The sequence below is a fragment of the Chrysemys picta genome, chromosome 2 (genome assembly GCF_011386835.1).
Source record: "Chrysemys picta bellii isolate R12L10 chromosome 2, ASM1138683v2, whole genome shotgun sequence".
Taxonomy (NCBI): Eukaryota; Metazoa; Chordata; order Testudines; family Emydidae; genus Chrysemys; species Chrysemys picta.
The window spans coordinates 285365754-285389067 of NC_088792.1; the positions used below are offsets into that span (position 1 = coordinate 285365754).

General features: G+C 50.9%; 1 long non-coding RNA gene across 1 annotated transcript; it reads right to left on the minus strand.

Annotated features, from left to right (window-relative positions):
* Nucleotides 1–14236: 14236 nt before the first annotated feature.
* Nucleotides 14237–22515, minus strand: LOC135981841 (uncharacterized). Its single transcript, XR_010599040.1, has 2 exons — nt 19297–22515; nt 14237–16702 (listed from the first exon to the last, which is right to left on the minus strand). It is a non-coding gene; the product is annotated as an uncharacterized LOC135981841 (long non-coding RNA).
* Nucleotides 22516–23314: the final 799 nt, after the last annotated feature.

The following is a 23314-nucleotide window of genomic DNA, read 5'->3' on the forward strand; positions in this document are numbered from 1 at the left end:
AAGAGAGAGAAGGCAGCAGTAGCAGTGACTTTACAGGGAGTAGATTTTCTTGCTGAATGTGACAATAAGAGTGAATATATTAAAGTTTAATCACTGCATGAAGGCTGTATTGTCCCCCTGATCTCTGTGCAGTGCTCTACTGACATCAGGGGAGTGTGAAGGGGTGTGACCTGCCCTGCTCCCTATTGGAGTGGGGATGCTGTGGACTGAGGGGAGCATGAAGTCCTGAATATCTATCCTAGGCCTTAGCCTAAGCTCAAACATGGGCGCCAGCCAAATGAATGTGATACCCTAGACTTACACAGGAAGTTACTAGTTCAAATCCAGGGCTTATCTGCAGCGATGCTAGATGACACTGAGTTTTTATTAATATTTAAGATTCTCATAGACTCATAGACTCATAGACTTTAAGGTCAGAAGGGACCATTTTGATCATCTGGTCTGACCCCCTGCATGCTGCAGGCCATAAAACCGTCCCTACCCCTTCCCTGGACTCTGCTGTTGAAGTCCCCAATCCTGTTTTAAGTGACTTCAATCGGCAGAGACCCTCCTGCTAGAGATCCCTGCCCCATGCTGCGGAGGAAGGCGAAAAACCTCCAGAGGCTCAGCCAATCTGCCCTGGAGGAAAATTCCTTCCCGACCCCAAATATGGCGATCAGTAAGACCCCGAGCATATAGGCAAGAGTCTCCAGCCTGACCCTTGTTAGCCATTATACTATTTACCTGCCATTGCTTGGTTTTCCTTGACTACTATGTTTTACCATTAAACCATTCCCTCCATAAACTTATCTAACTTAATCTTAAAACCAGACAGGTCCGTCGCCCCCACCGTTTCCCTCGGAAGGCCGTTCCAATATTTCACCCCTCTGATGATCAGGGCTTCATTGTGCTAGTTGCTATATAAATCTATACTGATCCACTCCCTGATACAGAGAGCCAAGCAATTGTCGGGCAAAAATGGAACAAGCTGGAGTTAAGGTTGTTAATGTGCATCAACATCAGGGTGCAACTACCCTGAAATGCAGCTCTGCTCTAAAAAGCGACCCTGTAAAAAACGCATCATGGGTTTGTCTCCCGGTGATGCCCGATCAAACTTCGTATTCAAGCCAAAAAAGATGCTGTTTTCTAATTGCAAACTCGGCCTGAGATCTGAGAGTCAAGCTGGGCTCTTGTCCTTTTTATGCATCATCACCAGTAACAATGGGTCTGCGGGCCAAATCCTAGCCACAGTGACACCTCTGCAACCCCTTTCTCTTCAGATTCTGCTGTGTTCCTCCCGTGCCTTCGTGAGGTCGTTATAATTATTGTATTACAGCGGCATCCTGAGGCCTCCGTTGAGATCAGGGCCCCATTGTGCTCGATGCTGTACAGGCACTAGAGACAGTGCCTGCCCCAAAGAGCTGAGAATCTAAGTAGAAAAAGGATGGGAAGGGAAATGGAGGCACAGCAAGGTAAAGCTACTTGCCACGGTCACAGGCAGAGCCAGGAATAGAACCTACATCTCCTGAGTCCCAGTCTGGTGCCTTATCCACTAAAGAACACTGCTTTTTGATAACCTGGCCATCAATGCCTTGAAAGCATGGCTCCGGCTCGTATTCAGGTTGCCACTTTCTGACTGAGCACCCTCCCCACAAAAAACGAATCCAGCCCCCCTTCTGCAGAAGAGAAGAGTGAGGGGGGATTTGACAGCTGCTTTCAAATACCTGAAAGGGGGTTCCAAAGAGGATGGATCTAGACCAGGGGTAGGCAACCTATGGCACGCGTGCCAAAGGCAGCACGCGAGCTGATTTTCAGTGGCACTCACGCTGCCCGGATCCTGGCCACCGGTCCGGGGGGCTCTGCATTTTAATTTAATTTTAAATGAAGCTTCTTAAACATTTTTAAAACTTTATTTACTTTACATATAACAATAATTTAGTTCTATATTATAGACTTATAGAAAGAGACCTTCTAAAACCGTTAACATGTATGACTGGCACGCGAAACCTTAAATTACAGTGAATAAATGAAGATTCGGCACACCACTTCTGAAAGGTTGCCGACCCCTGATCTAGACTGTTCTCAGTGGTATCAGATGACAGAACAAGGAGTAATGGTCTCAAATTGCAGTGGGGGAGGTCTAGGTTGGATATTAGGAAACACTATTTCACTAGGAGGGCGGTGAAGCACTGGAATGGGTTACCTAGGGAGGTGGTGGAATCTCCATTCTTAGAGGTTTTTAAGGTCAGGCTTGACAAAGCCCTGGCTGGGAGGATTTAGTTGAGGATTGGTCCTGCTTTGAGCAGGGGGTGGGACCAGGGCCGGTGCAACCATTTAGGCGACCGCTAGGATTTGGGGGGCACCATTTTCTTCGGCAGCGACCGCGGCAGCTGGATCTTCGGCTGCCCCGGTCGCCGCCGGCATTTAGGCGGAGGGAGCTGGGGCAGTGGAGCGCGGGGAGGGCTGCCTGCAGCAAAGGGGGGGGGCGGCACGCGGGGGAACTCCCCGCCCCAGCTCACCCCTGCCCCGCCAATCAGCTTAGGCGCCGCAAGCCTGGGAGGCGGGAGAAGTGAAGCAGTCACGGCATGCTCGGGGAGGAGGCGGTGCAGGGGTGAGCTGGGGCGGGGGGGGGGGCGCCTCAGGGCGGAGGGGGGGAGCTGCCACGGGGGCGGGGTGTCTCAGGGCGGGGGCTCAGGGATGGGAGGGGTGCGAGGTGGAAGTTTCGCCTAGGGCACGAAACATCCTTCCACCGGCCCTGCGTGGGACTAGATGACCTCCTGAGGTCCCTTCCAACCCTGATATTCTATGATTCTATGATTCTAAGCCTTACCGCCTTGCTCAAGCCACATGCTTGACTACGGCTGGTGCACAGAGCTAGGGTCCTCCTGGTTTTGTGGAAGGCAGCAGCACTGGGATACAAGGAGAGGTGTTCGCACTCTCTCGTCTGGGATGTGTTCTGCTCCTCCAGCCTGCACCTACCCAGAAAACTCTGTATCATGAATCCGGTGCAAGCTCATTCGATGCTTAGCACTTTGGAAGTTGACGTTGTCTAACCCTACTAGTTTGCCCAACACTAGCTTGTCTCAGCCTCTACAGAGCTCAAATCACGAGCCTCTACCATTTGAGCTAACAGAGTAACTCCGCTAGCTGGAAGCACTAAGAGATTCATAAACCTCTCAAATAGACCAGCTGCTAGCAAGGATCAAAGACACACCCCCCCGCCACAATGTGAGTTACGCTTACACTGCCGCTGCCCATGCTGTCGCTGTTCTAAGGGCCTGATTCTGATCTAACAATGGTGGCAGGACTCCCCTTGTGTGAAACTGATGTCAGGAAGAACAGAAGCAGGCCCTCAGTCTCTGGCAGCATTAAATTCATTGCTCCTCAAAAACTCATCAGAGGGTACGTCTATACTTACCTCCGGGTCCGGCGGTAAGCAATCGATCTTCTGGATTCGATTTATCACGTCTTGTCTAGACGCGATAAATCGATCCCGAAAGTGTTCGCCGTCGACGCCGGTACTCCTGCTCCGCGAGAGGAGTACGCGGAGTCGACGGGGGAGCCTGCCTGCCGCGTCTGGACCCGCAGTAAGTTCGAACTAAGGTACTTCGACTTCAGCTACGTTATTCACGTAGCTGAAGTTGCGTATCTTAGTTCAAAGTGGGGGGTTAGTGTGGACCAGGCCAAAGACAAGACCAGAGACTTATTCCACATTGCAGATCTGTCCTACACTGGCAATAAAAGGGAGGCTTGAGCACAAAGGTGGCCTATATAGCATGACAATAACCACGTAGTAATGATTCCTGCAGAGACTTGTCTATACTAGGGGTTTCCATTGAACTGCAAGTAGCATCCTGGTGGGAGTTTCCCCCGCATGCCCTGATTTTCTCTCCTATGTTTCAAGCCTTCCGCAGTTTCCTCCTTGCAGACACGCAGTGAGAAGGAAAGAGCTCTGGGGAAAACCTGCCCAGAGTTTAACGTGATTTCATTATTTGCGATGTGAAAAAGCAGGTTAATATTTACATTGGTAGGGATGCTCCCTGTGAGACGTCACTTATATGAGCTTTTGATTGAGGAAGTGACAGAGGCTCCCTGAGACTTTTAAATAGCAACTGGCAAGTGTTTTTGCATATCCAATGGTTTTTATAGTTGTACCAATGGACATTAATCTGTTTGTCCCTGGGAACGTTTCGTTAGAGCTCATAAATCCCAGTGATGGGTACGGTAGATGGCAGATTGATCAACCTGATAGATGAATGGAGGATAGAAAGACAGCGCCGCAGAGATACCCATCATTTGTTCCCCCTCTTGTCCTCCAAAGCCCTGGCAAGCCGCACCCTTCAGAGACTTTGTAACACAGCTCGATACCAACCTGGGAACGACTAAGCCTTTTCCCAAGGGGGTGATGATGGTGCTGCCCCAGGACACTGGTCTGGGGATTTCAGATGGTGCTGCCCCATGATGGTGGTCTGGGGATTTCAGATCAAGGAAGCTGGGTCCTACGAAAGGCAGTGAGTCACCATGCCCTGCCAGCCTAGCCCTGTACCGTCTATTCTGCACATACATAGACAACATCAAATGCACGTGTATTTGAAAAGAACAACAAGAAGCCATTTCAAATCTCTTGCGTCATCAGCTTAGCTTCCAACCCGTCCCATCCTGTCCTAGCGTCTAGAGCAGAGGTGGGCAAACTACAACCCGCGGGACCCTCCTGCCCGGCCCCTGAGCTCCTGGCCCGCGAGGCTAGCCCCTGGCCCCTCCCCTGCTGTTCCCCCTCCTCCGCAGTCTCAACTCACTGCGCCGCTGGCGCAATGCTCTGGGTGGTGGGGCTGCGAGCTCTTGCCGGGCAGTGCAGCTGCAGAGCCTGGCCTGACCCGGTCTCTGTGCTGCGCGGTGGCATGGCTGGCTCCAGCCGGGCGGCGCAGCTGCCCGTCCTGGTGCTCTGGGTGGCGCGGCTGTAGTGCTGCCAGCCACCGGTGCTCCAGGCAGCGTGGTAAGGGGGCAGGGAGCAGGGGGGGTTGGATACAGGGCAGGGGAGTTTGGGGTGGTGGTAAGGGGGTGGGGGTGTGGATAGGGGTTGGGGCGGTCAGAGAATGGAGAACATGGGGGCAGGGGTCCCCGGGGGGAAGTCAGGAAGGAGGGGGGGTTGGATGGGGCAGCGGGGGGCAGTCAGGGGCAGCGGGGGGCAGTTAGGGAACAGGGAGAAAGGGTTGTTGGACAGAGGGCAGGGGTCCTGGGAGGGTTGTCAGTAATTACAGGAGGGGTTGGATGGGGCGGCGGGGGGTAGTCAGGGGCAGGGGTTCTGGGGGCTGTCAGGGGACAGGGAGCGGGGGGGTGGATGGAGCAGGAGTCCGGGGGGGCCATCAGGGGGTGAGAAGCAGGGGAGGAGTCGGATACGGGGCATTGGCTGGGCCATGCCCAGGGCCGCCCAGAGGGGGGGCAAGTGGGGCAATTTGCCCCAGGCCCCGGGCCCTGCAGGGGCCCCCACGAGAATGTCTGAGGCTCCCCCCCCGCCTCCGCCTGCCCCCTCTCCCAGAGCCTCAGTGCGTCGTGTCTAGGAGCGGTCCTGGACAGCGCTGCAGCGGACTGGTGGCTCCAACGGGGCCTGAGATCCCGCCACTCGGAGCCGCATGGTAAGGGGGCAGGGCTGCAAGCTGCAGCCGAGCGGCGGGAGCTCAGGCCCCGTTGGAGCCACCACACCGCTGCAGCGCTGTCCAGGGCCTCTCCTGGACACGGTGCGCTGAGGCTCCGGGAGAGGGGAGGCGGGGGTAAGCAGCATGATAAACCCCTCTGAGCCGGACACCCCCCGACCCCATCCCCCCCACAGCCCTGACCCCTAGCTCCGAGCCCAGCCCTTCTGAGCCGGACACCCCCCGATCCCATCCCCCACACAGCCCTGACTCCTAGCTCCGAGCCCAGCCCCTCTGAGCCGGGCACCCCCCCCAACCACATCCCCCCACAGCCCTGACCCCTAGCTCCGAGCCCAGCCCCTCTGAGCCGGGCACCTCCTGACCCCATCCCCCCACAACCCAGAACCTCAGCTCTGAGCCGGGCACCCCCCAACCCAGAGCCCAGCTCCCCACCCAGCCCTGGGCAACAGCAGCGCCACCCCCAGGCAGCGACAGCCCATTGGCACCAACCGTCGCCATCACCCAGCAACAGCCCATTATGTAATTGCAAATGTGTACATCCCATTAAAGCATTTAATGGTTTAAATAATGTATTTCGTGTATTTTCAAATTATTAAAAATTAATTTTTGAATGTATTTCACTGGGTTTTTTTACATTTCCAAATACATGTTACTATAGTATTGCAACTTTTTTTATGGAAGGGGCCCAGAAATTGCTTTGCCCCAGGCCCCCTGAATCCTCTGGGCAGCCCTGACTAGCCTCCCCTAACCGGCCCGCCATACAATTTTGGAAACCCGATGTGGCCCCCAGGCCAAAAAGTTTGCCTGTCCCTGTTCTAGAGAGTCCCACTCAGGTTTGCTGCAAAGGTAACCAAAATCACAAACAAGGTCCTCTGCAAGGAGAAGTGTCTCGTGAATGCGTCAGACTGAACTCTACACAAACCAAATCAGCAAGTCCTACAGAGGATGTCTTCTGGGACTCAGGGATTTGTATTGCTGTGCATGGGCAGTTGTGCCCCACCCCCCCTTTGAGCACACACATGCAGTGGGTGCACACATTTACCTCTGCAGGGAGGCAAGCGAGCCTGCTTCCTGAAAATTAGGCTCACAACATATATGGCAAAGCAGTCGAGTTAAACAACTTCCCCATACTACCTGTGCTGTAGCCAACTCCTGTTTCCCCTGAAGGACTGCAAGATAGGTGCTATGATGCTTGCAGCAGCCACTCAGAACAACAATAGAGAGAGACTCAGATCAGCTTCCTCCAGAAACTCAAGCTCCTGCCACTTGAGACAAAGGAGAATCCCCATGAGCAGTATAGGGTCCATGACACAAAGCTGAGCAGTTCTAATTCCAGCCAGTAGAGGACAGTGGTTTTAATAGTTTCTAAAGCCAGAAGGGACGATTCTGATAATCTAGTCTGGCCTCATTAATAGCACAAGCCATAGAGCTGTCCCAAAATAATTCCTAGCGCAGATCTTTTAGAAAAACATCCAATCTTGATTTAAAGATTGCCAGTGATGGAGAAAGCAACAGAGGGTCCTGTGGCACCTTTGAGACTAACAGAAGTACTGGGAGCATAAGCTTTCGTGGGTAAGAACCTCACTTCTTCAGATGCAAGTAATGGAAATCTCCAGAGGCAGGTATATATCAGTGTGGAGACAACGAGGTTAGTTCAATCAGGGAGGGTGAGGTGCTCTGCTAGCAGTTGAGGTGTGAACACCAAGGGAGGAGAAACTCTTTCTGTAGTTGGATAGCCATTCACAGTCTTTGTTTAATCCTGATCTGATGGTGTCAAATTTGCAAATGAACTGGAGCTCAGCAGTTTCTCTTTGGAGTCTGGTCCTGAAGTTTTTTTGCTGTAAGATGGCTACCTTTACATCTGCTATTGTGTGGCCAGGGAGGTTGAAGTGTTCTCCTACAGGTTTTTGTATATTGCCATTCCTGATATCTGACTTGTGTCCATTTATCCTCTCACTACGCAAGAGGATAAATGGACACAAGTCAGATATCAGGAATGGCAATATACAAAAACCTGTAGGAGAACACTTCAACCTCCCTGGCCACACAATAGCAGATGTAAAGGTAGCCATCTTACAGCAAAAAAACTTCAGGACCAGACTCCAAAGAGAAACTGCTGAGCTCCAGTTCATTTGCAAATTTGACACCATCAGATCAGGATTAAACAAAGACTGTGAATGGCTATCCAACTACAGAAAGAGTTTCTCCTCCCTTGGTGTTCACACCTCAACTGCTAGCAGAGCACCTCACCCTCCCTGATTGAACTAACCTCGTTGTCTCCACACTGATATATACCTGCCTCTGGAGATTTCCATTACTTGCATCTGAAGAAGTGAGGTTCTTACCCACGAAAGCTTATGCTCCCAGTACTTCTGTTAGTCTCAAAGGTGCCACAGGACCCTCTGTTGCTTTTTACAGATTCAGACTAACACGGCTACCCCTCTGATACAGTGATGGAGAATCCACCACAGCCTTTGGTAAATTGGTCCAGTGGTTAATTCCCCTCCCTGGTAAAGTGTTACACCTTCTTTCCAGTCTGAATTTGTCTGGCTTCAACTTCCAGCCATCGGCTCGTGTTGTATCTTTTTCTGCTAGATTGAAGAGCCCATTAGTAAATATTTGTTCCCCACGTAGGTACTTATGGACTATAATCAAGTCACTCCTTAACCTTGTCTTCGTTAGACTCAAGAAGCTCAATCTATTTAGCTCATTGCAATAAAGCATGTTTTCTAATCATTCCCACGGCTCTTCTCCAATTTATCAACAACCTCTTGAATTGTGGACACCAGAATTAGACATGGGATTCCAGCAGCGGTCACACCAGTGCCAAATACAGGGGTAAAACAACCTCTCTACTCCTACTTGAGATTCCCTTGCTGATGCATCCCACGATTGCATTAGCTGTTTTGGTCACAGTGCCACCCTGGGAGCTCATGTTCAGCTGATTATCCACCATGACTCCCAAATCTTGTTCAGAGTCCCTGCTTTCCAGGATACAGTTCCCTTATCTAGCAAGTATGGCCGACATTCTTTGTTCGCAGATGTATACAGTTACATTTAGATGTATTAAATCACATATAGTTTGCTTGTGCCCAGTTTACCAAGCAATTTAGATTGTTCTGAAACAGTGACCTGTCCTCTTCATTATTTACCACTTACCCAATTTTGGTGTCATCTGCAAACTTTATCAGTAATGATTTTATGTTGATAAAGATGTTAAATAGAATATCATGGTTGGAAGGGACCTCAGGAGGTTATCTAGTCCAACCCCCTGCTCAGGGCAGGACCACTCCCCAGACAGATTTTTGCCCCAGATCCCTAAATGGCCCCCTCAAGGATTGAACTCACAACCCGGGGTTTAGCAAGCATAGCTTAGAGCCAAGCATCAATAGGACCCCACTGGAAGCAGACACGCTCAATGAGGATTCCCTGTTTAGAGTTAGCTAATTTTTAGTCCATTTAATGTGTCCCATGTTAATTTTATATCATTATAATTTTTTAATCAAAACGACAAGCGGTACCAAGTCAAGCACCTTATAGAACAGTGGTTCTCAAACTTTTTTTTTTTTTTGCGGACCACTTGAAAATTGCTGAGGTTCTCGGCGGACCACTTCATGATCTTTCCAAACATTGTACCATTAGCTAACTATTGTAAAGCTCTTTGGATAAAAGTGCTATATAAAAAAAATAATAATTAACATTTTTTGTTCTACAAATAAAAACACACAACTCATATTTTAATATCAATACTCTCACTTTTCGAATGCGATGGATGTGCCCGCTCTCCCCCGCTGCGGCAGCCCCTGAGCTGGGGCTGGGAAGGAGGGGGATCTCTCCCCCACCACAGTAGACACAGAGCTGAGGCTGGGAAGAAGGGCTGTTTCTCCCTGGCAGCCGCAGCCCTGGAGCCGGGGAAAGTTATCTCTTTCTCTGGCCACCGCAGCCCTGCATGTCCCAAATTCCTCTCACCCCCTCTTCTAACCCCACTGCCCCCTCCCACCTACCCCCTCTTCACCCCAAGGCCACCACCTCACTTAACATTTGCGTCTTCTCCAGGGTCCAGGCACCTAATTAGTGGCGCGGGCCGAGGGACGTACTGGCCGCCGCTTCCAGCAGCTCCCATTGGTCTGGAGCAGCGAACCGCGGGAGCCGCGATCGACCGAACCTGCGGGTGCAGCAGGTAAACAAACCGGCCTGGCCCGCCAGGGGCTTTCCCTGCACAAGCGGCATCCCTCGTTTGGGAAACAGTGTGTTAGGACATTGATCCATAAGCATTCAAGATCATTTTCTTCTGAGTTATCAGTGACTTGGAAACAGATAATTAGGGTTACCATTCGTCCGGATTCCCCCGGACATGTCCGGCTTTTTCGGGTTAAAAATAGCGTCCGGGGGGAATTTGTCAATGTCCGGACTTCTCCTCCTTCCCCCCCCCCCCCCCCCGCCCATGCAGAGCGTGCGCGCGGCTTACAGACCAGCCGGGGCTCCGACAGCCAGAGCCAGAGCCCTTCCTTCACTTCCCCCCCCGCCTCTCTCCTGAAACTTGACACCACTCCCCTCCTCTCCCTCCCTCCTCCTGCCCTGCATTCACAGATCGCCGGGCTGGGGCTGTTCGTCTGGAGCTCCGACCCGCTGTCGAGCGCGCTGCTCTGCAGCACAGTAAGGGGGCCGGGGGCCAGAGAAGCGGCAGGGAGGTTCGGGGGGGGGTAGTCAAGAGACAGGGAGCAGGAGGGAGGGTTGGATGGGTCAGGGAGTTCGGGGGGGGGCTGTCTGGGGGTTGGGGGTGTAAGGTTTTGGGCAGTCAGGGTACAGGTGGGGGGGGTCTCAGGAGGGGGCAGTTAGGGGACAAGGAACAGGGAGGCTTAGGTAGGGGGTGGGGTTCTGGAGGGCAGTTAGGAGCAGGGGTCCCAGGAGGGGGCAGTCAGGGGACAAGGAGCGGGGGGGGTCGGGAGTTCGGGGGGGGGCTTTCTGGGGGAGGGTGGATAAGGTTTTGGGCAGTCAGGGTACAGGTAGGGGGTAGGGTCCTGGGGGACAGTTGGGGGGGGTCTTAGGAAGGGGCAGTTAGGGGATAAGGAACAGGGCGGCTTAGGTAGGGGGTGGGGTTCTGGAGGGCAGTTAGGAGCAGGGGTCCCAGGAGGGGGCAGTCAGGGGACAGGGAGCAGAGGGGTTTAGATGGGTCAGGAGTTCTGGCAGGGGGGCTGTCAGGGGGTGGGGGTGTGGCTAAGGGTTGGGGCAGTCAGGGGACAGGTAGGGGGTAGGGTCCTAGGGGGCCAGTTAGGATGTGGGGAAGGTCTCAGGAGGAGGCAGTCAGGGGACAAGAGGCAGGGAGGCTTAGGGAGGGGGTGGAGTCCTGGGGGGCAGTCAGGGGACAAGGAGTGGGGGGGAGGGTTGGGGGTTCTGAGGGGGGCAGGAAGTGGGAGGGAGTGGAAGTGGCAGGGGCGGGGCTAGGACAGGACGGGGGCGGGGCTAGGACAGGGGCGGGGCTAGGGCGGGGCTCCTCCCGTCCTCTTTTTTGATTGTTGAAATATGGTAACCCTACAGATAATGCCATTTTTTACACAGTGTGCCACTCCCTGTGCCCTTTTGCCCACTCGATCTTTCCTAAATAGGTTATAACCATTCACGTTAACACTCCAGAGTCATCCCACCAGGTTTCAGTCATGCCAACTAGATCAAACGGATGCTCATAATGATCAATTCCAATCCCTCGTGTTTGTTACCCGGGCTCTTAGCATTAGTGCACAGGCAATTCAAGACTTTCTTGAGTGTTGGGGAAGATAACGGACTGGGAACCCTCCTGACAGGAGTCATGATCTTTCAGGCTAATAACAGCTGTATATTTGTTAAGGTCCATATTGTATACAGCGTCCATTTTAACCTCACTTCGACTGCAGGCAGCCATGTTATTTATTGGCCTGCGGATAAAAATGTACAATCAACTCTCAGGTATAAAATGCCCTTTAACTGGACAACCCTGGTACCAGACCGTTTCCAAAATCTGTTTTCATTGATACCCGAGGTCCAAAACATTTCTGATGTATAGGGACAAATTCATATCCTTAAAAATGTATATCAGGTAGAAAAAGGTGCCTTTCAGCCAGCCTATAGGCTGTCTTCTTTGTGTACCAGTTGGGATTTGCTGTGTGTGGTAACCAAAATGATATGTGAACCCCATCGTATTGTTATATTGAGTGGGCTAACAGTTGTGGTGATGTTGCTTGTTTGGGGATTGTGCCTTTGTTATTGCTGTTCAAATAATATTGCTGTGCATATAATTTTTCTGCTAGGCAAGGGAACAAGTGGCATTAATGATTGTTAATAAAAGTTGGGATGAGAAAAGGGAAAAGAAAAGGAAGGAAATCAATGGGCTCACGAATGTAGAAGTTTAGGCCAAAGATGGCACCAGAGAAGCGCCAAAGGGGGGAACTGTGGAGGAAAAATGGTCTAAGGCCTAAACTTTGGTCAAGTGAACTGTATGTAGGGTCAGGTGAACTATATGTGTGACCTGGAGGGAAGGGGAGAGGTAAAAGGAGAAGGGTAGACAGAAACTACAGAAGCAGAGCTAACCGTTTGTAACAGTCTATGATTAATAGCTAGTAGGTGGCAGAGTAAACTGCAAAGGCAAAACTAAGAAAAAACAGGAAAACTTGTTTTGCTTCCTCTCTTATATGGATGTAAAACTTTAAGGAAGTCTATGTAATTTTTGTGGTTTTTCTCCTATATAATCTCTCGCATTTCATCTGTCGGGGGGGTTCGGCTGCCTTGGCTGACACCCCCATGCATGCATGTTTGATTGATCAATAAAGGAGCCTCAGGCTGTCTGATCCCAAATCAACCGTGTGGTCCATTTTCCACACACTGATTACTTGCAAAAGTTGCAAGTGTTTTTGTACACCCTGATGACAGAGAAGAGCATCTAGGATCCTTAACATGGATAATGCTAATTGCTGCCCCAATATCTATAATAAAATTTCGGTGGTGGCCCCCTACCACTGCAGATACTGTGGGTTTCCTTCTTGCATCCCTGCCTAAAGGGTCTATGACTATGTGCGGGGCTGATTGGCGTCATGCCAAGTAATTTGTAGAGCATGCAGACAAATAATGTACGGGTTTTCCTTCTATCTCTCCGGAGGCTGTCCACCGGAGAGGAGGAAATGGGTCAACTAAGGCCACCAAATGGTTTGAGGGTGCCGGGCCTTGGCCTTCCATCATCAGCTCATTCACGTGGGCTCGGAGTTTCTGGATATCTCATCGTTGAGCCTCAAGCATCTGCTGCAGTGTCTTAAACATCATTACAACTGAGTCCTCATCTTTGTGGGGACGGGGTGACTTGGGTCTCTGCAGGCATCAATTGTTCTGTGCGGTATCTAAAAAGAAAGGAACACAGTCCCGGGCCCCTATATGGGATCCAAATGCATAACCCTGTCGAGGGGCATGCCTACTCGAAGGTCCAGGGTTACTACGTGGGTTAGGGTCATTTTGCCAACGCTGGTACCTGGGGAATTTAGGAACACCTCGGCCTAACCCTGGGGGGGTTCTTCAATCCTCACAGTGGGATTAGCTCGTGGTTCCTGAAGTATTGCAACAGGGGCTTCACGCCGACCAATTTTAAGGCCTCCCTGAGAATATGCCTTGGCCAGTAAGGCTAATGCCTCCTTTAAAGGATCTGAAGATCTGAGGATCTTCTCTCCGCATTGGGATCTGGACTTCTATCTGAGCTTGAATTTATTATTTCTATGTTTTGACTTCTTTTACCCAAATTTACATTTTCCTCATCTGAGCTATCAGAACTTTCCACTGGAAATAATCCTGGATGAGCAGGATAACTTTTCATAAAACCTCTACATCCTACACTCAAGGCATTTTTACACTGACGCAGGACATCTTTTAGTCCGTTAAGATCTAGTGTAGTAGGGTGTTCTACTGGTACACCAGGTGATACCAACATACACTAAGGGGGTGTAGAGGGTCCATGAAATTCTAGGGACCTAGGCAATGTGGATGATTGCCCAAATGCCCAGAAGTGTCCACCCAAACGGGCTGGATCTCCTGATCTACAAGGTGCCAATGTAACAATGGGTGGAGGAACAGGAATTGCATCCCTTGGTTGTTGTATTTCTCTCTGTTGTAATTTAGAGATTACTACATCACAGGCACTAGCTACTCGTGTCACTTGTGACACCGCATCTTCTAGTCCTTAGAATCATAGAATCATAGAATATCAGGGTTGGAAGGGACCTCAGGAGGTCATCTAGTCCAACCCCCTGCTCAAAGCAGGACCAATTCCCAGCTAAATCATCCCAGCCAGGGCTTTGTCAAGCCTGACCTTAAAAACCTCTAAGGAAGGAGATTCCACCACCTCCCTAGGTAACCCATTCCAGTGCTTCACCGCCCTCCTAGTGAAATAGTGTTTCCTAATATCCAACCTAGACCTCCCCTACTGCAACTTGAGACCATTGCTCCTTGTTCTGTCATCTGCCACCACTGAGAACAGCCGAGCTCCATCCTCTTTGGAACCCCCCTCAGGTAGTTGAAAGTGTTAGCCAAATAGGGCCCGTTTCCCCCCGGAGCTTACCTAATTACACCAAGGAGGCACGGAGAGACAAGAAGACGGGTACCAGGTCCTTTATTTGTCAGTCAGCTGAGAGGGTGCTCCTCGACTTATGCCAGAAGAGACACACCTTACAAGCACAACTGAGCTCTTTTATACAGAGAGACAAACAACTTAGCATTCATTCTTTTGCGTCATTATGCTGACCGATAGATAATAGGTTACACAGAATACATATTATTTTGGGGCAGGGGATACAAGAGACATCTGTTGCGGATACATTTGTCATTTTGAAGGGAGAACAAGGTACATCCCTTGACCCTTTGCACTAAATGCCTTGGGGATATATGGGAAAGCAACTACAAACTAACTATCTCTCTCTGTTCCCTCCTCCTTATCTCTATTATTTCTGCTAGTGTGCGTGAAACTGCAGCCATTTGCTAGAAACGCTGACCAATACATTTCTGCTTTAACATGTAAGCAGTTAGCACAGAAGTAAATGAGAGTTCACAAGATGGAGTCTGGAGTTTCAGGTAGGCCCAGAGCAAAAGAGTTTCATCGACACCTTGGCTTTCCACTCTCCCGAGTTACCTGGCAGCTATGCCTAGTGGATCCCAACAATCCCCCCTTTGAGAACACTCAACAAACCTTTGTCAGAGTTTTCTCATACTCTAAAGACAAAATGCGATTAAGCTCCATGCAATCAGGATTATCAATGAAAATAAAACCAATGCTCAGGGTTCTCGCGGGGAGTATGCCGTGACTATTCAGAAAGATCACAACGCATTCCCAGCGACCCTTATTGTCTTTTGAATAGCGGCCTAAGTCCCAAATCGTCGTTAGCAGTCTTCTCCGCAGGCTGGACAGTCCACTGTTCAGGAGCGGGCACTGCTTTTAGTCGAGAGTGATGAATCCAGTTCTTGTGTCCTTTGACCTTTGCCACTGTATGGGTGACAAGCAGGATGGTGTGGGGTCCCTTCCACTTCTCTTGGAGAGGCTCGTCCTTCCAGGTTCGCATGAGAACGGAGTCACCAGGCTGCAGGGAGTGGACCCGGAGTATCCAGCAGAAGAGGCTGTGAATCTTTGGTGTGCCTGTGAAGAAAAGAAAGAACAGCAGACAGAGGGCACATGTACTGAGACAAGAAACCATACCCCATCTCCCACTCCCCTGCCAGAACTGGGGTACCATTCATAGGCCATGCTCTTCCAAACATAATCTCGAAGGGACTAAGCCCTATCCTGCCCTTAGGGAGAGCACGAATGCAAAATAACACAAGGGGCAAAGCATCAGGCCACTCAAGAGAGGCCTCCTGACAGACCTTTGAGAGGTGTCACTTGAGTGTCTGATTTGTGCGTTCCACTACTCCACTGGCTTGTGGTCGCCAGGGTGTGTGGAGTTTCCAGGGGATTTGCAGAGCACTTGATATCTTTTGAACCACTTGAGATGTGAAGTGTGTTCCATTGTCAGATTCCATCCACTGAGGAAGGCCGAAGCGAGGAATGATCTCCTTAACAAACTTAAGAGCCACTGTCTTGGCAGTGTTGTTGCGACATGGGAAGGCTTCAGGCCGCCCGCTGAATCGATCCACTAAGACGAGAAGGTACCTGTACCCTTGAGTCCTGGGAAACTCAGTAAAGTCTATTTGCCACACTAATCCTGGGCCTGGGGTAGGTTCCAGGGTGGCTGGTGGCACTGCTACTTCTGGTCGAGGGTTATTCTTTTGGCAGATTAAACCTTCAGCCTGTACCTGTGATGCTAGTGGTTTAAGTCCAGAGGTTAGAAAATATTTATTCATGAGCTGGATAAGAGCCTCTTCGCCTGCGTGTGTGGTTTGATGCAGTTTCTGCAACACTAGTCGAATCAGGCCCTTGGGCAGGAGGATTTTTTCCTTTGTGGAATAAAGCCATCCCTCCTTTTCCTGGAGACCGAGACTGTCAGCCAGGTTTCTGTCCTCTTAGGAGTACTGAGGGGCTGCAAGCTCACTCACTGATGGGATGAGGGCATGCATTTGGGCATTCTCCTCAGTTGGTGATTTCAGGGTAGCAGCTCGCTTAGCTTCCCTGTCTGCTCTGGCATTGCCCTTGGATACATCTTGATCTTCCCTTTGATGGGCTTTGCAATGCACCACTGCTACTGCTGAGGGGAGTTGTACCGCTTCTAAAAGCCGGAGAATTTGAGACCCATGCTTGACAGGAGAGCCTTGGGCTATTAGCATTCCCCTTTGCTTCCACAGACCAGCGTTAGCATGCAATACCCCAAAAGCATACTTTGAGTCAGTAAAGATATTAACCCGTTTGTCTTTTGCCAGCTCGAGTGCACGAGTCAGGGCCACTAGTTCAGCAAGCTGGGCAGATGTTCCTGACGGTAAACTTTCAGCTTCCACGGTATCATGAAGAGACACAATAGCATAACCAGCCCTCCTTTGCCCATCCACAACAGTACTACTTCCATCAGTATACCATTCCAAGTCAGCATTTGGGAGTGGCTGATCTTTTAGATCTGGGCGGCTAGAATACTGAACATCTATGATTTCTAAACAGTCATGTTCCTGCTTTTCTGTCTCTGGTAGCAGTGTAGCTGGATTAAGGGAGGGACAGGTCTGCAGGGTGACTTCAGGATTCTCTAACAGCTTCGCCTGGTACCGAGCAACCCGAGCCTGTGTGAGCCAAAGACCACCCTTAGTGTCCAGCAAGGCTCGGACCATATGGGGAATATACACTTGGACAGTTTCTCCCAGTGTCAGTTTTTCAGCTTCCCCAAGCACTAGAGCAGTAGCTGCGACCGCCCTCAAACAGGCTGGCCATCCCTTTGAAACTTGATCCAGTTGCTTAGGAAAGTATGCCACAGGACGCTTCCAGGCACCTAATAGCTGAAATGCCCTGTCCGCTTCTGGGGACCAGTGAAAGGGGTCATGTTCCGCTCCCTTAACACATTCATACAGAGATTTAGCCCACAGTCCAAACTCTGGAATCCATATTCTGCAAAAACCTGCCATGCCCAGGAATGCCCTAAGCCGTTTGCTGGGGATGGGAACTTGGCAGATAGCCTCCTTTCTTTCGTTTGAGAGCTGTCTCTCTCCCTGTCTGATGTGAAATCCCAGATATTGAACCTCTGAAAGAGCAATTTGGGCTTTGCTTTGAGATACCCTGTATCCTCGCAGTTTAATAAAGTTTAGGAGACTCACAGTAGCTCTGAGACAAGGGATTAGATCCACAGCAGCAATTAGCAAGTCATCTACATATTGCAGCAGGAGGGCTCTGTCTGAATTATCCCACTTCTCCAAGTCTCTGGCCAAAGCCTGTCCGAACAGAGTGGGGGAATTTTTAAATCCCTGGGCCAATACTATCCAGCAAAGCTGTTTTTTAACCTTTCTGTTGTCCTCATTGTGCCTTGCAGTATTTTGCAGATCTCATAGTTGCTTGGGAACATTCAAGCCCCCCTTTCTCTTGGTTGTCAGCAAAGTCTTGGCTGTGTGTACAATGTCCTTGGACTGAGGCCAGCTGTATTTTCCTCTCAGTTAACTCATTCTGTGTTTTTTTTCTCTTCTCCCTTTCTCGGCTTCTTCTAACTTTCAAAGGAACCTTCTACTCTTCACTTATACACCTTTTCTCTAACCATTAACACATACTCATTGCCATCATACACCTTTCCAGTAACATAACTTCTGTGTAGGGTGACCAGACGTCCCGATTTTATCGGGACAGTCCCGATATTTCCTTCTTTGTCCCGCGTCCCGACCGATGTTCGGTCGGGACGCGGGACAAAGAAGGAAATTTACCCTCTGCTCCGGCGCTCACGCCCCCCCAACCCCGACTCCGCCCCCTCCTTCCCCCATTGGATCTCTCAATGGAGGGAGGAGGTTAGGAGGAGGGTCGGGCAACTACCAGGAGCCTGGGAGGGGAAGGGAAAGTTGCCGCGGCCCCGCCGGGAAGGAGCCGCTGGAGCGCAGCCGAGTGGGAGAGGCGCGGGGCTCCCATGCCGGTGGCGGGACGCGCCGCATGTGCCCACGGCGGGCTGGGGAGCGGGAGGCTCTGCAGGGCTGGGAAAAGCCCTGGCTCCTGCCCGTTGCCCAGCCTGGAGCCCCGGGGAGCCCCTCAGGAGACCGGCCGCTGCTGTGGAGGCAGCAGCCGGGGCTGGCTCTGGCCCGGGTGGGCAGCGTGGGCCGCCGGAGACACGCGGCGAAGAGAGGCTGCGGGGGCGAGACTTGTCCCAGGCAGGGAGGCCGGCGGACAGGGGCAAGGGGCCAGCCGGGGTCCCCATAAACTTCCCCGCTGCTGACAGGGAGCCCCGCGCCTCTCTTGCTTGGCTGCGCTCCAGCGGCTCGCCCCGCCTGGAAGGAGCCGCTGGAGCGCAGCCGAGCGGGAGAGGCGTGGGGCTCCCTGCCGGCGGCGGGACGCGCTGCATGTGCCCACGGCAGGCTGGGGGGCAGGAGGCTCTGCAGGGCTGGGAAAAGCCCTGGCTCCTGCCCGTTGCCCAGCCTGGAGCCCCACAGGTGACCGGCCGCTGCTGTGGCTCGGCTGTGCCAGCCCTGGCCCCTTGCACGCCCGCGCCGTGGCCAGCCCCGGACTTTGTTTCTTGTCCCCCCCCCGCCCTCTTTATCCCTAGCCCCTTCTGCATCGGGGCCAGCTTTTGCCCTGGGGTGGGTAGCACGTGCGCCCGGCACGGCTGGGGCCTGCTAATGCCCCCCCCGCCCCTGCGAAACTGCTTTTTTTTTTTTTTTTTTTTTTGGCTCCGCCGCCATTTTTTTTTTGCTCCGCCCCCCCCCCCCCCCCCGCGTCCCGATATTTCATCCCTGTGGTCTGGTCACCCTACTTCTGTGCAAAGCTTTGAAGCAACAAACCAGGACAAAAAGAAGAACAGGAGGACTTGTGGCACCTTATAGACTAACAAATTTATTAGAGCATAAGCTTTTGTGGACTACAGCCCACTTCTTCGGATGCATATAGAATGGAACATATATTGAGGAGATATATATACACACATACAGAGAGCATAAACAGGTGGGAGTTGTCTTACCAACTCTGAGAGGCCAATTAATTAAGAGAAAAAAAACTTTTGAAGTGATAATCAAGCTAGCCCAGTACAGACAGTTTGATAAGAAGTGTGAGAATACTTACAAGGGGAGATAGATTCAATGTTTGTAATGGCTCAGCCATTCCCAGTCCTTATTCAAACCGGAGTTGATTGTGTCTAGTTTGCATATCAATTCTAGCTCAGCAGTCTCTCGTTGGAGTCTGTTTTTGAAGTTTTTCTGTTGTAATATAGCCACCCGCAGGTCTGTCACTGAATGACCAGACAGGTTAAAGTGTTCTCCCACTGGTTTTTGAGTATTTTGATTCCTGATGTCAGATTTGTGTCCATTAATTCTTTTGCGTAGAGACTGTCCGGTTTGGCCAATGTACATGGCAGAGGGGCATTGCTGGCACATGATGGCATATATCACATTGGTAGATGTGCAGGTGAACGAGCCAGGACAAGCACGCTCACTTCTGAGGATTTCACTCTGTACAACCTCTGGTGTCCAATAGCTTTCCCTTTTTAAACCTAAAATGCCTTCTCTCTCTTTACCAGATCTTTTATCTGCTATTTTGTTACCCAAAAACAAATTCAAATCTTTTATTCTCCTGGCTTTGACTACCCTGCTGCAGCCACAACCTTTGGTCTTTAGTTAAAACATTTTAAATCTTGTAAAGCGTTAAGTCACCTTAAGGATTAAATGCTAAATACCTTAAACAACACTAGTTTCCTGTGTCTGGCAAAAGTATTCTTAGTTTTGCAACTTTAAAACAACACCAATTCATCTCAAACTTATAAAACACAGATTCTATATAGCAGGAGTGTTCTTCAGCAAATCAGACTAACGTATTCATAGTCGAATAATTCCACTTAAATAACCTCTTGCCTGAATTACTTACAGACCTTCCTACCAAGTTTCACTGCTTGTTTCCCTCTAGCAACTACAGAGTTAACTTCTCACTCTCTTTTCTTAAATCACTTGCTTGTCTCCCAAAACGACACCCAATCAACTCAGATTTTACCATTCCAATTATTGTCCTGGGGATTTGAAATCCCCATGCTTATAATTACTTACTCTTTTCCTTCCACTATGCCCTCAAAGTTTCCAATCTGTTTTCCAATCTCTCTATCTGTTGCCTGCCCGCTTGGGCCCGATCCTGCTTTTCTCGCTGAACCGTCCCTTCCATGGGCACCGGCTTTTTTTTTTTTTTCCACTACCAATTTAGCTAGGAGGGTGGGTTTCTCAACTAGCCCCCACCCTTCCTGGTCTCTTCCCTTAAACATTCTTACTCATAAGGCTACCCGAGTCCTCCCTCGTGAGGCTTATGGCTAGCTAGACAACCTTCAAAGATAGAAATGAACTTGCTTGGATTCGTTGAGAATTCTCCTGCCTCTGCCTTAAAAGCAGCCAGATGTTAAAAGCAACATGACACAAGATCCTGTGTTCCTGGACGGGCTAACACACTCTCAGTAATCAACAGATACAATCCCACCGGGGGGGGGGGGTACTCTCTAAAGACTGTGGGGGTGAAGGAGACGAAGGGGACGCCGATTCTGGCATTACAACAGTGGGAGGGTTCTGGGGTTTAGCAGCCATTACTACCGAGCCTGTCGGAGTCAAATGGCACTTGAACAAAATATCAGATCATTTTTACATAATACCATTCCATAATCAGCCTGGCGTCTAAACGCCTTCCAATGATTTAACATACATTCCAAAGGTGTCCCAGCATATGTGCTTTGTCCGGACCCCATTATGCTCGTGTTTAATTAAACCTGGTCATGGGTTTGACCGACCCCCCTTGCGATCAAGATATCCTGGTCACGGGGTTTCCCCTCGCAGGAGTCTCGGTGCGGCTGGAGTCGGTTTAAGTCCTAGACCTGGTTATCACAATTTTGGCTTCCAGCATATCATTAGTATGAAAAAGAACAGTACCCCTGCCAAGAATAAAAGCAAGCCCTGGGGCTTTTCTACGTCCCAGTAATTATCCAATACGGCCCACAGACTAGGGAAGTTAGTGAAATTATTCATTAACCGTTGCCTGGCTTAGTTATCATGACCACAAAACATTTGTCCATTTACAGTACCTTCCCACACAGGGATTACCCAAAGGGCCCAATTTACACTGCGGGGGTGTTATCCCTCAAACCCAAGAGGTAAACGCACTTACCGCCCGGAGTGGCCGCGTCCGGCTGTTGGACCTTCCCCTTCTTCTGGTACCGTCTTATCTCCGTGTCGTTAGGAGTTCTCTTTAGAGAGGACACAGCCGCCCCGACCGATTGTGACGACCCGAGGCCCGAGCAAACAACAGCTTGAGGTGGCCACTCCTCGGAATTGCCCTCGGTCGTCGGTCAGTGCCCTCTACAGGGAGAGAAGTCCCGGCGGAGTCGCCAATTTGTTAGCCAAATAGGGTCCGTTTCCCCCCGGAGCTTACCTAATTACACCAAGGAGGCACGGAGAGACAAGAAGATGGGTACCAGGTCCTTTATTTGTCAGTCAGCTGAGAGGGTGCTCCTCGACTTATGCCAGAAGAGACACACCTTACAAGCACAACTGAGCTTCTTTTATACAGAGAGACAAACAACTTAGCATTCATTCTTTTGCGTCATTATGCTGACCGATAGATAATAGGTTAGACAGAATACATATTATTTTGGGGAAGGGGATACAAGAGACATCTGTTGCGGATACATTTGTCATTTTGAAGGGAGAACAAGGTACATCCCTTGACCCTTTGCACTAAATGCCTTGGGGATATATGGGAAAGCAACTACAAACTAACTATCTCTCTCTGTTCCCTCCTCCTTATCTCTATTATTTCTGCTAGTGTGAGTGAAACTGCCGCCATTTGCTAGAAACGCTGACCAATACATTTCTGCTTTAACATGTAAGCAGTTAGCACAGAAGTAAATGAGAGTTCACAAGATGGAGTCTGGAGTTTCAGATAGGCCCAGAGCAAAAGAGTTTCATCGACACCTTGGCTTTCCACTCTCCCGAGTTACCTGGCAGCTATGCCTAGTGGATCCCAACAAAAGCAGCTATCAAATCCCCCCTCATTCTTCTCTTCTGCAGACTAAACAATCCCAGTTCCCTCAGCCTCTCCTCATAAGTCATGTGCTCCAGCCCCTTAATAATTTTCGTTGCCCTCCGCTGGACTCTTTCCAATTTTTCCACATCCTTCTTGTAGTGTGGGGCCCAAAACTGGACACAGTACTCCAGATGAGGCCTCACCAATGTCGAATAAAGGGGAACGATCACGTTCCTCGATCTGCTGGCAATGCCCCTACTTATACAGCCCAGAATGCCGTTAGCCTTCTTGGCAACAAGAGCACCTTGAACAATCACAGTCTCTAAAGGCACTCCCTCTTCACTATCGGGGCGGACACTAACAGAGTAGACGATATTTCCTCCCCTTTTGCTCTGCTCATCTCATCCTTTATATCACTAGTCGCCTCCTCTATGATGACATTTACTCTGCCTCCTGTGGTGCCACCCTGGGACTTCCTTTTTCTATCTGCAGACTGCTGGTCGCTTCTGCACTGCAAACTTCCTCTTTTGACACTCCCGGTGGCTCCTGAGACTTAATCTCCAATTCCACTTCTAAAGGTACTGTATCAACTGAGCTAATTCTCTCACCCTACTTCTAGTAATTGTCCCTGAAGATTTTTTTGTCTCCGTCAGTTCCACCGTGCCAGTAGGGATGGGAACCAGGGCCGGCTCCAGGCACCCGCTGAGCAAGCGGGTGCTTGGGGCGGCAGATTGTTGGAGGAGGCATACTGCCCAATCCTAGGGCAGCACGGCCGCTTTTATTTTGTTTTGGTTTGGTTTTTTTGTTCTTGTTCCGCTCCGGCCGCCCTGTAGGGGGCGGCGGCGCGGAGAACCAGAGCGCCCTGCAGGGCAGTCCTCTTCCTTCCCTCCCTGCTGACCGGACCGGAGCCCTCGCGGCAGGCGGCAGGAGGCGGTGCAGCGGGTGGGGCCGCGTGGCAGCGCCCCTGCTGTAGCCCTGGCCGCCCCCTTCGCTCTCTCTCCCGCCCGCTCCCTCCCCCTCCCACCCTCCCAAGCCGGTCCCTCTGCACCCACGCTCCGGCCGCGCCGCAGGTTTTTTTTTTGCTTTGCCG